Source organism: Bombina bombina, chromosome 1, assembly GCF_027579735.1.
Source record: "Bombina bombina isolate aBomBom1 chromosome 1, aBomBom1.pri, whole genome shotgun sequence".
Lineage (NCBI taxonomy): Eukaryota > Metazoa > Chordata > Amphibia > Anura > Bombinatoridae > Bombina > Bombina bombina.
The window spans coordinates 74,258,773-74,273,333 of record NC_069499.1 but is presented as its reverse complement, the minus strand read 5'-3'; positions in this window follow the sequence as shown (position 1 = coordinate 74,273,333).

Sequence of the window (14,561 nt, the reverse complement as noted above, 5' to 3'; positions counted from 1 at the left end):
AGAAGCAGTGGTCTTAAGACTGCTGCTCCTTAACTCATTCGCCGCATCTGAGGCGGTGCATAGAAATCATCCCGATATGATATGATCAGGATGATTGACACCCCCTGCCGCGAATCTGCAGGGGGCGGCATTGCAATGATAAATGCAGACACCGTATTTATCAATGTCAGGCGGACATGATCTGAAACAGCGGATCATGTCCGCCCAACACTTGATAAATCGGCCCCATAGTCTCATTGTGAAAGTAGAATTAGATTCTAATGAAGTTGTCATCACATATTATAAATATTTTATTAATTTATTGTATGCTGTGATAAAACAGAATTTATGTTTGCCTGATAAATTTCTTTCTCCTACGGTGTGTCCGGTCCACGGCTTCATCCTTACTTGTGGGGATATTCTCTTCCCCTACAGGAAATGGCAAAGAGAGCACCCAGCAAGAGCTGTCCATATAGCCTCCCCTCTGGCTCCGCCCCCCAGTCATTCGACCGACGGTTAGGAGAAAAAGGAGAAACCATAAGGTGCCGTGGTGACTGTAGTGTACAAAAAACAAAAATTTTAAACCTCACTAAAAGCCAGGGCGGGCCGTGGACCGGACACACCGTAGGAGAAAGAAATTTATCAGGCAAACATAAATTCTGTTTTCTCCTACATTGGTGTGTCCGGTCCATGGCTTCATCCTTACTTGTGGGAACCAATACCAAAGCTTTAGGACACGGATGAAGGGAGGGAACAAGTCAGGTAACCTAAACGGAAGGCACCACTGCTTGCAAAACCTTTCTCCCAAAAATAGCCTCCGAAGAAGCATAAGTATCGAATTTGTAAAATTTGGCAAATGTATGCAGAGAAGACCAAGTCGCTGCCTTACAGATCTGTTCAACAGAAGCCTCATTCTTGAAGGCCCATGTGGAAGCCACAGCTCTAGTAGAGTGAGCTGTAATTCGTTCAGGAGGCTGCCGTCCGGCAGTCTCATAAGTAAATCGGATGATGCTTTTTAGCCAAAAGGAAAGAGAGGTAGCAGTAGCTTTCTGACCTCTCCTCTTACCAGAATAGACGACAAACAAGGATGATGTCTGTCTGAAATCCTTTGTTGCTTCTAAATAGAATTTTAAAGCACGAACCACATCTAGGTTATGTGACAAACGTTCCTTCTTCGAAACTGGATTCGGACACAGAGAAGGAACAACTATTTCCTGGTTAATATTCCTGTTGGAAACCACCTTTGGAAGAAAACCAGGCTTGGCACGTAAAACTACTTTATCTGTATGAAAAACCAGATAGGGTGAAGTACACTGCAAAGCAGACAATTCAGAAACTCTTCTAGCAGAAGAAATAGCAACCAAAAACAGAACTTTCCAAGATAGTAACTTAATATCTATGGAATGTAAAGGTTCAAACGGAACCCCTTGAAGAACTGAAAGAACCAAGTTTAGACTCCATGGAGGAGTCATAGGTCTGTAGACAGGCTTGATTCTGACTAACGCCTGTACAAACGCTTGTACATCTGGCACGGCTGCCAGACGTTTGTGCAACAAGACAGAGCAGATATCTGTCCTTTTAGAGAACTAGCTGACAGACCTTTCTCCAAACCCTCTTGGAGAAAAGAAAGTATCCTTGGAATCCTAATTTTACTCCATGAGTAACCCTTGGGTTCGCAGCAACAGATATATTTTTGCCATATCTTATGGTAAATTTTCCTTGATAGAATCAAGCGTTCAATTTCCAAGCAGTCAGTTGCAGAGAAACTAGGTTTGGATGTTCGAATGGACCTTGTACTAAAATGTCCTGTCTCAAAGGTAGCTTCCATGGTGGAGCCGATGACATATTCACCAGGTCTGCATACCAAGTCCTGCGTGGCCATGCAGGAGCTATTAGAATCACCAAAGCCTTTTCCTGTTTGATCCTGGCTACTAGCCTGGGAAGGAGAGGAAACGGTGGAAACACATAAGCTAGATTGAACGACCAAGGCGCAACTAACGCATCTACTAGTGTCGCCTTGGGATCCCTGGATCTGGACCCGTAGCGTGGAACCTTGGAGTTCTGACGGGACGCCATCAGATCCATATCTGGAATGCCCCATAGTTGAGTTAACTGGGCAAAGACCTCCGGGTGAAGTTCCCACTCCCCCGGATGGAAAGTCTGACGACTCAAATAATCCGCCTCCCAGTTGTTTACTCCTGGGATGTGAATTGCAGATAGATGGCAGGAGTAATCCTCCGCTCATTTGATGATCTTGGATACCTCTCTCATCGCCAGGGAACTCCTTGTCCCTCCCAGATGATTGATGTACGTTACAGTCGTCATGTTGTCCGATTGAAATCTTATGAATTTGGCCTTCGCTAGTTGAGGCCAAGCCAGGAGTGCATTGAATATCGCTCTCAGTTCCAAAATGTTTATCGGGAGGAGAGACTCTTCCCGAGACCATAGACCCTGAGCTTTCAGGGAGTCCCAGACCGCGCCCCAGCCTAAGAGACTGGCGTCGGTCGTGACAATGATCCACTCTGGTCTGCGGAAACTCATTCCCTGAGACAGGTGATCCTGAGACAACCACCAGAGGAGTGAGTCTCTGGTTTTCTGGTCCATTTGAATCTGGGGAGACAAGTCTGCATAATCCCCATTCCACTGTTTGAGCATGCACAGTTGCAATGGTCTTAAATGAATTCGAGCAAAAGGAACCATGTCCATTGCCGCAACCATTAGTCCTATTACCTCCATGCACTGAGCTATGGAGGGCTGAGGAATAGATTGAAGAACTCAACAAGCGTTCAGAAGCTTTAGCTTCCTGACCTCTGTCAGAAAGATCTTCATTTCTACGGAGTCTATTATTGTTCCCAGAAAGGGAACCCTTGAGGACGGGGACAGGGAACTTTTTTCTATGTTCACCTTCCACACGTGAGATCTGAGAAAGGCTAAAACAATGTCTGTATGAGCCCTTGCTTTGGGAAGGGACGACGCTTGTATTAGAATGTCGTCTAGATAAGGTGCTACTGCAATGCCCCTCGGTCTTAGCACCGCTAGAAGGGACCCTAGCACCTTTGTGAAAATTCTGGGAGCAGTGGCTAAACCGAACGGAAGATCCACGAACTGGTAATGTTTGTCCAGAAAGGCGAACCTCAGGAACTGATGGTGATCTTTGTGGATAGGAATATGCAGGTACGCATCCTTTAAGTCCACGGTAGTCATGTATTGACCCTCTTGGATCGTTAGAATTTTTAAGTCCAGAATTGGCCTGAAAGTTCCTTCTTTTTTGGGAACTACGAACAGGTTTGAGTAAAAACCCAGTCCTTGTTCCGCTGTTAGAACTGGGTGTATCACTCCCATCTTTAATAGGTCTTCTACGCAATGTAAGAATGCCTGTCTCTTTATCTGGTCTAAAGATAAGCGAGACATGTGGAACCTTCCCCTTGGAGGAAGTTCCTTGAACTCTAGAAGATACCCCTGAGAAACAATTTCTAGTGCCCAGGGGTCCGGAACATCTCTTGCCCAAGCCTGAGCAAAGAGAGAAAGTCTGCACCCTACTAGATCCGGTCCCGGATCGGGGGCTACCCCTTCATGCTGTCTTGGTAGCAGCAGCAGGCCTTGCAATGGCTTCCATGCTGGTTTAGGCTGGGAAGTGTTACCCTCTTGTCTAGAGGCTGCAGCGTTAGACGCCGGTCCTTTCCTGAAATTGCGAAAGGAACGAAAATTAGACTTATTTTTTGCTTTGAAAGGTCTATCCTGTGGAAGGGCATGGCCCTTTCCCCCAGTGATGTCTGAAATAATCTCCTTCAATTCTGGCCCGAAAAGGGTCTTACCTTTGAAAGGAATATTAAGCAATTTTGTTTTGGACGACACATCCGCCGACCAAGATTTTAGCCAAAGCGCCCTGCGCGCCACTACTGCAAAACCTGAATTTTTCACCGCTAATTTAGCCAATTGAAAAGCGGCATCCAAAATAAAGGAATTAGCCAACTTTAATGCATGAATTCTGTCCATGACCTCATCATATGGAGTCTCCTTTTGGAGCGAATTTTCTAGTTCATCGAACCAAAAAGACGCCGCCGTGGTGACAGGAATAATGCACGAAATTGGTTGAAGAAGGAAACCTTGCTGAACAAAAATCTTTCCAATTTTTTATCCATAGGGTCTTTGAAAGCGCAACTGTCCTCTATAGGAATAGTTGTGCGCTTAGCTAACGTTGAAACTGCCCCCTCTACCTTAGGGACCGTTTGCCATGCATCCCTTCTGGGGTCGACAATGGGGAACATTTTCTTAAATATAGGAGGGGGAACAAAAGGTACACCTGGCTTCTCCCACTCCTTATTCACTATGTCCGCCACCCTCTTGGGTATCGGAAACGCATCAGCATGCACTGGGACCTCTAAGAATTTGTCCATTTTGCATAACTTCTCTAGAATCACCAAAGTATCACAATCATCTAGTGTAGCTAGCACCTCCTTAAGCAGAGCGCGGAGATGTTCTAGCTTAAATTTAAATGCCACGATATCAGTTTCTGCCTGCTGAGAAATTTTTCCTGAGTCAGAAATTTCTCCCTCGGACAGACCCTCCCTCACTGCCAACTCAGATTGATGTGAGGGCATAACAGATAAATTATCTTCTGCGCCTACTTGCTCATCCTCTGTATTTAAAACTGAGCAATCACGCTTTCTAGGAAATGCTGGCAGTTTGGATAAAAGAGCTGCTAGAGAATTATCCATTACTGCTGTTAATTGCTGCATAGTAACAAGCATTGGTGCGCTAGATGTACTAGGTATCGCTTGCGCGGGCAAAGCTGGTGTCGACACAGAAGGAGAGGATGATGAACTATCCCCACTACCTTCATTTAAAGAATCATCTTGGGCAACGTTATTAAATGTGACAGTACTGTCCTTAATCTGTTTGGACGCCATGGCACAATTTGCACATACATTTAATGGGGGAACCACCTTGGCCTCCATACACACAGAACATAAGCTATCTGAAGGTACAGACATGATAAACAGACTTAGGCAGACTTTTAATGCAATAAAAACGATTTTAAACAAAACCGTTACTGTCTCTTTAAATAATAAAAAGGGCACACTTTATTTCTGAATGATAGAAAAAACATCAAAGAAATATCCGATCTTTATGAAATTTATACCCCAGTGTCTTAATGCTTTGAAAGTATTGCACACCAATTTTCAAGCCACTTAACCCCTAAATGTCCAAACCGGAGCTAAAATAACAATTAACCGGTTTAAACACACTACAGTCCCTGCCACAGTCTTTGCTGCGGCGTTTACCTTCCTTAGGGGTTATTCACAACAGTAATAAGCCTCTCTGAAGTCCTTTTCTAAGCCTCTGGACCTTTCACGTGAAGTTGCATGACCTGCCTAGTGAAAAGTAACTGCGCAACTGAGGCGCGAAAATGAGGCCTCCTCCCTCTGCATTCCAGAGTGAAGGGGCCTTTTTGACAAGATTAGGTGTCTAAACGACTGCCAGGCGCAAATAAAGTTCCCCAAAAGTGTTTCAAAGTTTGCAAAACACTCCAAATGTCACCTAAACATGATAAAAACCAAACGACTTAGCCCATAATACAACCAGCATAGAGCCCAAGTTATAAGCCTTAATTCTGTTACTGAGTCTAAGAAAATGGCTTACCTATCCCAGAAGGGAAAACTGACAGTCTTCTAGCATTACTAGGTCTTGTTAGAAAAGTGACTGATCATACCTGAAGCAGATAAGCCTGCAAACTGTTCCCCCCAACTGAAGTTCTCTGGTTTCAACAGTCCTGCATGGTAACAGCAATGGATTTTAGTTACTGGTGCTAAAATCATATTCCTCTTTTAACAGAAATCTTCATCACTTTCTGTTGTAGAGTAAATAGTACAAACCAGCACTATTTTAAAATAACAAAGTCTTGATAGAAGAAATAAAAACTACAACTAACACCACATACTCTTTACCATCCCCGTGGAGATGCTACTTGTACAGAGCGGCAAAGAGAATGACTGGGGGGCGGAGCCAGAGGGGAGGCTATATGGACAGCTTTGCTGTGTGCTCTCTTTGCCATTTCCTGTAGGGAATGAGAATATCCCACAAGTAAGGATGAAGCCGTGGACCGGACACACCAATGTAGGAGAAATATAATCTAAACTAGTTTTTCGATTCTGATAACATTCTAGTGTTTTTAATATCAAAAAAACTTTAAGGGTTTATATTTGATAATGTTAATCAAATCAGACATAGTTGTGTGATTTAGTGAACAGACCTTATATGATTTTTCTTTGCATAAATGTTTTGTAGATGGTCCATTTATATAGCCCATAGTTTTGTTTGTTTTTAAAAATGTATAGTTTTGCTTATTTTTTAATAACATTGCTCTGATATTCAGACTTCTAACCAAGCCTCAAAGTTTTAGAATACTTCCTTCTTATTGGAATAATACACACTAGAAATAGTGTTAAGAAGGCAAATATAATAACCTACCTGAGGAAGGTGACAATTACATATTTACAGTCCCGATCTTCTCGTCCAACATCAGTGCCTTACCTCACAAATGCTCTTTAGGGTAAATGGCCGCAAATTCTCTCAGACCTACTCCAAAATCTTGTGGAAAATCTTCCCAAATGAGTTGAGTTGTGGCTATTAGAGCTGTAAAGGGGGGGGGCAACTCCATACACATACATACACATATATCAAAATTTTTACATACACACATATGAATATGGTATGAATATACATACATAAATATATTACAAACACAAGTTATATAGTAACCCATTGAAAGTTATATTTGAATTTCACAGTTGCTAGGCAAAGAAAGTATTCAGCTGCAACAAGCTAAATTTTAGGTAAGGCTGGTGGTGGTAGGTGGGGGGAACCCATGAGTGACTCTAAAGAAGCACGGCAGGGCCTAATTGTAAGGTTCCAGTGGCTCTCTGGCACCTGGGTTTGTCAAGCCCTGCTTTACCTTATAAACAAAGGCAAACAAATATGTTACTGATAGTGTATCTTCTTAAAAAAAAATAAAAAAAAATGTATGCTTACCTGATAAATTCCTTTCTCCTGTAGTGTGGTCAGTCCACGGGTCATCATTACTTCTGGGATATTAACTCCTCCCCAACAGGAAGTGCAAGAGGATTCACCCAGCAGAGCTGCTATATAGCTCCTCCCCTCTACGTCACCTCCAGTCATTCGACCAAGGACCAACGAGAAAGGAGAAGCCAAAGGGTGTAGTGGTGACTGGAGTATAATTCAAAATTTTTTTACCTGCCATAAAAAACAGGGCGGGCCGTGGACTGACCACACTACAGGAGAAAGGAATTTATCAGGTAAGCATAAATTTTGTTTTCTCCTGTTAAGTGTGGTCAGTCCACGGGTCATCATTACTTCTGGGATACCAATACCAAAGCTAAAGTACACGGATGACGGGAGGGACAGGCAGGCTCTTTATATGGAAGGAACCACTGCCTGAAGAACCTTTCTCCCAAAAACAGCCTCCGAAGAAGCAAAAGTGTCAAATTTGTAAAAAGTATGAAGAGAAGACCAAGTTGCAGCCTTGCAAATCTGTTCAACAGAAGCCTCATTCTTAAAGGCCACAGCTCTAGTAGAATGTGCTGTAATTCTTTCAGGAGGCTGCTGTCCAGCAGTCTCATAGGCTAACCGTATTATGCTACGAAGCCAAAAAGAGAGAGAGGTAGCCGAAGCTTTTTGACCTCTCCTCTGACCAGAATAAACGACAAACAGGGAAGACGTTTGTCGAAAATCCTTAGTTGCCTGTAGATAAAATTTCAGGGCACGGACTACATCTAGATTGTGTAGTAGACGTTCCTTCTTCGAAGAAGGATTAGGACACAAAGATGGAACCACAATCTCCTGATTGATATTCCTGTTAGTGACCACCTTAGGTAGGAACCCAGGTTTAGTACGCAGAACTACCTTGTCTGAATGAAAAATCAGATAAGGAGAATCACAATGTAAGGCAGATAACTCAGAGACTCTTCGAGCCGAGGAAATCGCCATTAAAAACAGAACTTTCCAAGATAACAGCTTGATATCAATGGAATGAAGGGGTTCAAACGGAACACCCTGTAAAACATTAAGAACTAAGTTCAAACTCCATGGTGGAGCAACAGTTTTAAACACAGGCTTGATCCTAGCTAAAGCCTGACAAAAAGCTTGAACGTCCGGAACTTCTGACAGACGTTTGTGTAAAAGAATGGACAGAGCTGAAATCTGTCCCTTTAAGGAACTAGCAGATAAACCCTTTTCTAAACCCTCTTGTAGAAAAGACAATATCCTAGGAATCCTAACCTTACTCCATGAGTAACTCTTGGATTCGCACCAATATAAATATTTGCGCCATATCTTGTGGTAAATCTTTCTGGTAACAGGCTTCCTAGCCTGTATTAAGGTATCAATAACTGACTCAGAAAAACCACGTTTTGATAAAATCAAGCGTTCAATTTCCAAGCAGTCAGCTTCAGAGAAATTAGATTTTGATGTTTGAAGGGACCCTGGATCAGAAGGTCCTGTTTCAGAGGTAGAGACCAAGGTGGACAGGATGACATGTCCACTAGATCCGCATACCAAGTCCTGCGTGGCCATGCAGGCGCTATTAGAATCACTGATGCTCTCTCCTGTTTGATTCTGGCAATCAATCGAGGAAGCATCGGGAAGGGTGGAAACACATAAGCCATCCCGAAGGTCCAAGGTGCTGTCAAAGCATCTATCAGAACCGCTTCCGGATCCCTGGATCTGGACCCGTAACGAGGAAGCTTGGCGTTCTGTCGAGACGCCATGAGATCTATCTCTGGTCTGCCCCAACGTCGAAGTATTTGGGCAAAGACCTCCGGATGAAGTTCCCACTCCCCCGGATGAAAAGTCTGACGACTTAAGAAATCCGCCTCCCAGTTCTCCACTCCCGGGATGTGGATTGCTGACAGGTGGCAAGAGTGAGACTCTGCCCAGCGAATTATCTTTGATACTTCCATCATTGCTAGGGAGCTTCTTGTCCCTCCCTGATGGTTGATGTAAGCTACAGTCGTGATGTTGTCCGACTGAAACCTGATGAACCCCCGAGTTGTTAACTGGGGCCAAGCCAGAAGGGCATTGAGAACTGCTCTCAATTCCAGAATGTTTATTGGTAGGAGACTCTCCTCCTGATTCCATTGTCCCTGAGCCTTCAGAGAATTCCAGACAGCGCCCCAACCTAGTAGGCTGGCGTCTGTTGTTACAATTGTCCAGTCCGGCCTGCTGAATGGCATCCCCCTGGACAGATGTGGCCGAGAAAGCCACCATAGAAGAGAATTTCTGGTCTCTTGATCCAGATTCAGAGTAGGGGACAAGTCTGAGTAATCCCCATTCCATTGACTTAGCATGCACAATTGCAGCGGTCTGAGATGTAGGCGTGCAAAGGGTACTATGTCCATTGCCGCTACCATTAAACCGATCACCTCCATGCATTGAGCTACTGACGGGTGTTGAATGGAATGAAGGACACGGCATGTATCTTGAAGCTTTGTTCACCTGTCTTCTGTCAGGTAAATCTTCATTTCTACAGAATCTATAAGAGTCCCCAAGAAGGGAACTCTTGTGAGTGGAAAGAGAGAACTTTTCTTTTCGTTCACCTTCCATCCATGCGACCTTAGAAATGCCAGTACTAACTCTGTATGAGACTTGGCAGTTTGAAAGCTTGAAGCTTGTATCAGAATGTCGTCTAGGTACGGAGCTACCGAAATTCCTCGCGGTCTTAGTACCGCCAGAAGAGCACCCAGAACCTTGTGAAGATTCTTGGAGCCGTAGCCAATCCGAATGGAAGAGCTACAAACTGGTAATGCCTGTCTAGAAAGGCAAACCTTAGATACCGGTAATGATCTTTGTGAATCGGTATGTGAAGGTAAGCATCCTTTAAATCCACTGTGGTCATGTACTGACCCTTTTGGATCATGGGTAAAATTGTCCGAATAGTTTCCATTTTGAACGATGGAACTCTTAGGAATTTGTTTAGGATCTTTAAATCCAAGATTGGCCTGAAAGTTCCCTCTTTTTTGGGAACCACAAACAGATTTGAGTAAAACCCTTGTCCTTGTTCCGACCGCGGAACCGGATGGATCACTCCCATTAATAAAAGATCTTGAACGCAGCGTAGAAACGCCTCTTTCTTTATTTGGTTTGTTGACAACCTTGACAGATGAAATCTCCCTTTTGGGGGAGAGGCTTTGAAGTCCAGAAGATATCCCTGAGATATGATCTCTAACGCCCAGGGATCCTGGACATCTCTTGCCCAAGCCTGGGCGAAGAGAGAGAGTCTGCCCCCCACTAGATCCGTTCCCGGATCGGGGGCTCTTACTTCATGCTGTCTTAGGGGCAGCAGCAGGTTTCCTGGCCTGCTTGCCCTTGTTCCAGGACTGGTTAGGTTTCCAGCCTTGTCTGTAGCGAGCAACAGCTCCTTCCTGTTTTGGTGCAGAGGAAGTTGATGCTGCTCCTGCTTTGAAATTACGAAAGGAACGAAAATTAGACTGTCTAGCCTTAGGTTTGGCTCTGTCTTGAGGCAGGGCATGGCCTTTACCTCCTGTAATGTCAGCGATAATTTCTTTCAACCCGGGCCCGAATAAGGTCTGCCCTTTGAAAGGTATACTAAGCAATTTAGATTTAGAAGTAACGTCAGCTGACCAGGATTTTAGCCACAGTGCTCTGCGCGCCTGAATGGCGAATCCGGAATTCTTAGCCGTAAGTTTAGTTAAATGTACTACGGCATCCGAAATAAATGAGTTAGCTAACTTAAGGGCTTTAAGCTTGTGTGTAATCTCATCTAATGGAGCTGATTCAAGCGTCTCTTCCAGAGACTCAAACCAAAATGCTGCTGCAGCCGTGACAGGCGCAATGCATGCAAGAGGTTGCAATATAAAACCTTGTTGAACAAACATTTTCTTAAGGTAACCCTCTAACTTTTTATCCATTGGATCTGAAAAGGCACAGCTATCCTCCACCGGGATAGTGGTACGCTTAGCTAAAGTAGAAACTGCTCCCTCCACCTTAGGGACCGTTTGCCATAAGTCCCGTGTGGTGGCGTCTATTGGAAACATCTTTCTAAATATCGGAGGGGGTGAGAACGGCACACCGGGTCTATCCCACTCCTTAGTAACAATTTCAGTAAGTCTCTTAGGTATAGGAAAAACGTCAGTACTCGCCGGTACCGCAAAATATTTATCCAACCTACACATTTTCTCTGGTATTGCCACTGTGTTACAATCATTCAGAGCCGCTAACACCTCCCCTAGTAATACATGGAGGTTTTCCAGCTTAAATTTAAAATTTGAAATATCTGAATCCAGTTTGTTTGGATCAGAACCGTCACCCGCAGAATGAAGCTCTCCGTCCTCATGTTCTGCAAATTGTGACGCAGTGTCTGACATGGCCCTAATATTATCAGCGCACTCTGTTCTCACCCCAGAGTGATCACGCTTACCTCTTAGTTCTGGTAATTTAGCCAAAACTTCAGTCATAACAGTAGCCATATCCTGTAATGTGATTTGTAATGGCCGCCCAGATGTACTCGGCGCTACAATATCACGCACCTCCAGAGCGGGAGATGCAGGTACTGACACGTGAGGCGAGTTAGTCGGCATAACTCTCCCCTCGTTGTTTGGTGAAATATGTTCAATTTGTACAGATTGACTTTTATTTAAAGTAGCATCAATGCAGTTAGTACATAAATTTTTATTGGGCGCCACTTTGGCTTTAGCACATATAGCACAGATATCTTCCTCTGAATCAGACATGTTTAACACACTAGCAAGTAAACTAGCAACTTGGAAATACTTATCAAGTAATTTACTATAATATGAAAACGTACTGTGCCTATAAGAAGCACAGAAAAAGGTTATGACAGTTGAAAATTAATAAAAGTTATAGCATCAATCTTTGTAAAAAACACAATTTTAGCAAAGGATTGCTCCCATTAGCAAAGGATAACTAACCCTGATAGCAGAAAAAAAATACAGAAATAAACGTTTTTTATCACAGTCAACTACAATCTCACAGCTCTGCTGTGAGTGATTACCTCCCTCAAAACAAGTTTTGAAGACCCCTGAGTTCTGTAGAGATGAACCGGATCATGCAGGGAAAACAATAAACTTCTGACTGAATTTTTTGATGCGTAGCAAAAGCGCCAAAAAAGGCCCCTCCCCCTCACACACAACAGTGAGAGAGATCAGTAAACTGTCATAAATTAAATAAAACGACTGCCAAGTGGAAAAATAGTGCCCAAAACATTTTTTCACCCAGTACCTCAGAAAATTAAACGATTTTACATGCCAGCAAAAAACGTTTAACATTAAATAAATTAAGTGTTATTAAAAAGCCTGTTGCTAGTCCCTGCAAATTAGGCTAAAGTCTTATGTATACAGTATAATTCCAGTGAAGTGCCATTCCCCAGAATACTGAAGTGTAAAATATACATACATGACAGCCTGATACCAGTTGCTGCTACTGCATTTAAGGCTGAGTTTACATTATATCGGTATGGCAGAATTTTCTCATCAATTCCATTGTCAGAAAATAATAAGCTGCTACATACCTCTTTGCAGATTAATCTGCCCGCTGTCCCCTGATCTGAAGTTTACCTCTCCTCAGATGGCCGAGAAACAGCAATATGATCTTAACTACGCCGGCTAAAATCATAGAAAAAACTCAGGTAGATTCTTCTTCAAATTCTACCAGAGAAGGAATAACACACTCCGGTGCTATTAAAAAATAACAAACTTTTGATTGAAGGTATGAAACTAAGTATAATCACCACAGTCCTCTCACACATCCTATCTATTCGTTGGGTGCAAGAGAATGACTGGGGGTGACGTAGAGGGGAGGAGCTATATAGCAGCTCTGCTGGGTGAATCCTCTTGCACTTCCTGTTGGGGAGGAGTTAATATCCCAGAAGTAATGATGACCCGTGGACTGACCACACTTAACAGGAGAAAAAGATGTTTACGTGAACCATGCTCCAATCAAGAGACATATCAGAAGCTGTAAAAGGCTACAAAAATATTTTTAAAAGGCTGAGCGTTCATCAAATCACAGTAACACCAACTGTCTACAAATGAAGGAAATGCAGGACTGCCTTTCCACTCATACATCCCACATAAATAAAAAAGAGAGAAGCGCTCAACCTGGGAACGGACAATAGCTTAATAGCTTGTTCTATGGTTAGTTACCACCCTCGCTTTTAATTTATGCAAATTATGACTCTTAGGGAAGTCTCCCTAAGTGTGATGCGTAATCCAGACGTGGACCCGTTGCTCAGTGTGCCTAGAGTGATATGGCTGCACCTCACTGGCGAGGCCCACACTAGGCCGAAACGTACGTCTGGGGTTTTGCCATTTCCATTGTTCAGAGAGGCATTGCCTGGTATTTTGGGGCTGGACTGTACTGTGAAGTCAGGATCAGACTGATATGCTACAGGAAAGTTCTCTGTGAAAGGCACATGTTGAGCAAAAAGAGGCTGCTTCTTGGGTGGTAACTAGCCCTAGAACAAGCTATTATGCTATTGTTCGTTCCCAGGTTGAGCGCTTCTCTCTTTTAATTTATACATCCCACATAGATTACAGCAAGAGTAAGATGTGCAATGCTGATAGAGGTAAAAAAGGACCCTAGAATAACAACAAATGACCTACAGAAATATCTTGAACTTGCCAAAGTCTTTATTCACACGTCTACTTAATAGAAATCACTGAACAGTAATGACTTGAATGGAAGTATGGGAAACTATTTTGTTGATAGAAATTACAAAATTTGAAATCTGTGGCAGAAAATGTCAATGCTTTGTTTGGAAGAAAAAACAAAACAAAAAATAAACACAACAAAAACTCCCACTCTTGATGCTAGGTGGGCTAAGCATTATGGTTTTAGACAGCTTTGCTGCCTCATGGTCTAAACATCTGGGTATGATAGAGGAATCAACACATTCAAAATTGTAGAAATATAGGGTTCTGTGACCTGAAGCTTAAAAGGACACTGAAGTCAAAATTCAAATTTTAAGATTCAGATAGAGCAAAAAAACACTCAAATTTACTTTCATTATAAAACAGTGTAGTTTTTTTTTCTATAAAACATTTTTATTAAAAAAAACTTTGGAAATACAACTATGCATAGGGCAAAATACACAAACATATAAAATGATGTTGAAGTACATATAAGTGATTCCTTTACTGCAGTTGCTCTAAGCCCTTAGACTGACTCGGCATATAATCGAAGGGAGCATATTACCTAGAAAACATTATGCAGATAATCACATATAGTCAATATGAACATAAGAGGTAAAAAGAAAAAAGTAAATTTATGCTTACCTGATAAATTAATTTATTTTACGATATGACGAGTCCACGGATTTCATCCTTACTTGTGGAATATTAACCTCCTGCTAACAGGAAGTGGCAAAGAGCACCACAGCAGAGCTGTATATATAGCCCCTCCCTTCCCCTCCACCTCCAGTCATTCGGCCGAAGGTTATAGGAAGAGAAAAAGAAAGGCTAAAAAGGTGCAAAATAAATCTGTCTTAAAATAACAGGGTGGGCCGTGGACTCGTCATATTGTAAAAG